General features: G+C 38.2%; 1 pseudogene; it reads right to left on the reverse strand.

Annotated features, from left to right (window-relative positions):
* Window positions 1–937, reverse strand: LOC128050991 (syntaxin-17-like; annotated as a pseudogene).
* Between the last annotated feature and the right edge of the window lie 2101 nt (window positions 938–3038).

Here is a 3038-nt window from a genome sequence, read left to right on the forward strand (position 1 = left end):
TCAATAATTAGTAAATTTGGTTTTTAACTGCATTTTTTGGTCAGTTGGGCTGGGGAGAGCTGGACGGCTGGGGAGAGCTGTACAGCTGGAAGTGAGCTTCCCCATCATTTTCTGCTTTTTTTTTTTAATCACCTTTCCACCTGTGAAGTGCAGCACCCCACCACCAAGTGCAGCTGCAATTTCTGACACTTTGAATCATTAAGGAGGCCAGTCCAACCCTTCACCTCTCCTCTTATGAGTGCGCCTGCCACAGGCAGGGCTGCCAGCTTGTATTTTTCAGCCTTCCCCCAGGTTTTGGTTCCCTCTTCAACATTCACAGCAGCACTGTTGACATGATTTTCAGTGCTGTCAATCTTCTGCTGAGAATTCACTAGGAGAGAGAAATCAGTGTGACCAGTTGGTTAAGTTCAATTAAGTCCACTGCTAAGGTCTCCCATGATTCTGCAGCATTTTAATCTTGAGGAGTTTCAGGCAACACATACATCTGAGTCATACTCTGAGGATCAGCTTCATCTTCAGTAGTGTGAAATGTTCTCAGTCACGGATCTAAAGAAGGCTGTAATAAAGTTTCTTCATCATTAAATTGTTTCTTAAGTTCTTCTACAGATTCTAGATGGAGTTGGAAAAATCCTGCTGTGGCCGCTGACATGTCTTTAACAGAACCGATCATTCTCTTTAGAAGTCCTAGGTCACCCTTTTGGACTTTCAGACAAAGCTTCTCCATTCCTCCAATATTGCAGCAGAGCTGCTGAACTGTACATCCTGCACTGACATGCTCTTCATGTAACTGGTCCCATGTTCAGCACCTCTAATATTTCTCAGTATTTATCTGGCATTTTCATAACATCTCCAGATCTGTTTGGATTACCATTTTAGTAAATTTCTGGATAGCTGGTTCAAAAAGGCATAATTTCACTTTTTCTTAATCTTCAGACATCCTGAAAATATGTTGTGCTTCTCCTACTTGCAATAACTGTCTTCTCCACTTATGCAGAAAAACCTCCCACAATGGTGCTTGAGGCTGGTAGGTAGGCATGGCACAGATGTGGGGGCCAAAAACAAGTAATTTTGAAAGTATTCTGTTGGCATAGAAGGTGGTTTAAATGCACAAATCATAAAGATACTCTTCTCATATACAGCCTCAGTTTTTGACCATTGAATACTCTGTAAATGATCCAAGCATGTCTTTAGTCTGTGATTTTAAAAAACCAGATATAAAGAGCTACAATGATCTGTATTTATTTGTCAATTAGTGTCAGCTTCTTTATAATCAATTTTCCTATTTCCTAGATATTAATTTTCTGCCCTCCATTTCTCTGACTTGAAAATCTTGACTGTCCCTCTTTTAGTAAAAATAATGATTGATAACAATATTTTCATTTATATTAAAACAATAACTGTTGTTCCTCAGCACCTAGCATAGTACCTGGTACATAACATTTTTCAATAAATTTTTGAATATTAAAAATATCGTCTAAAATATCTCAAATGCTAAAGGAGTATTAAAAGCATATCTCATTCTACCTCCATCTTGTACCAATTCACTGTACTGAAATTATTAGAAATGTTCACACTTCTGAATGTCAGTGGTTGCAACCACTCTACCTTGTTGGTGTCTTGTCATCTTACTGGTAAGTAATCCAATTTCAAAATGTTATTTTGAGAAAAATGGAGCTGAATTCAAAGAGAACTCTTACAGCCACTAGATAATAGGGCTATCTTATCAGCAGGACAAGGTAATATGCCAATTTCTGTCAGTCACTGATGAAGAACTGAGTACAGAATATATCAGATCTTTGGTGCCATTATTCTGCTACACAGATGGGTACAAGAGGCCATTAACAGCTTTCAGGCAAGAAATACTGGTATTTGAGTGAAAGTTAGCTTGTATAAGGGACTTCTCTGGTGGTTCAGTGTAAAGAATCCACCTGCAATTCAGGAGACACAGGAGACATGGGTTCGATCCTTGGGTTGGGAAGATCCTCTGGAGAAGGGCATGGCAACCCATGCCAGTAGTCTTGCCTGGAGAATCCCATGGACAGAGGAGCCTGGCAGGCTACAGTCCATAAAGTTGCAAAGAGTTGGACATGAATGAGAAGACTTAGCACGTTTAGACATAGCTTATATAAAATGAAGTACTGTAGTTCTTCAATGGTTTCATCTATTTTCTACAACTATGCTGCTGCTGCTAAGTTGCCTCAGTATGTCCGACTCTGTGCGACCCCAGAGACAGCAGCCCACCAGGCTCCTCCGTCTATGCGATTTTCCAGGCAAGAGGACTGGAGTGGGTTGCCATTGCCTTCTCCGTCTACAACTATGATATGTGTTGAAAAGATGTAGAAATTTCCAGGGAATGAACCATCCGTTTCTCATTTGTATTCTTCCAGTCATCCAAAGAAAAAATGAATATCATTTTAGATCTAATTTTTCAGAGAAAATCAAAGGGCAAAACGTTTTTTATCTCATTATATTAAGCTAGTATACACTTGTGAAAAGTGAAAGTGTTAGTCACTCTTCATGTCTTACTCTTTGTGACCAAATGGGCTTTAGCTAAGCAGGTTCTTCTATCCATGTAATTCTCCAGGCAAGATTACTGGAGTAAGTAACCATTCCCTTCTCCAGAGGATCTTCCACATCCAGGGATTTAATCCATGTCTTCTGCATTGCAGATAGATTCTTTACTATCTGAGCCACCTAGGAAGCCCAATGTACAATTGTAATCTAAATCAAATAGGGATACTTCAAGAAGAGGATGTTAAAGGATAATGGTGCACATTAATATGGAGGCAAGTATTATAACAAAAATTTATAAAGTTAAAAATTGAAGCATGTAGAAAAGCATACATAAAATCTAGATGGCTAAATAGAATAATATAATTTGGTTTAATGTTTGATGTTTATTAATAAGGGAAGTAATTTATCACTTAACAAAAAAGGAGAAAATAAAAAGTATCATCATCTCTAAAGAGGATAAGGCTATATTTCAACCATCTACTACAAAGCAACTTTAAATAATGAAAACAGAGCATTTGCTGATT

The sequence above is a fragment of the Budorcas taxicolor genome, chromosome 7, assembly GCF_023091745.1.
Source record: "Budorcas taxicolor isolate Tak-1 chromosome 7, Takin1.1, whole genome shotgun sequence".
In the NCBI taxonomy this organism is placed as follows: Eukaryota; Metazoa; Chordata; class Mammalia; order Artiodactyla; family Bovidae; genus Budorcas; species Budorcas taxicolor.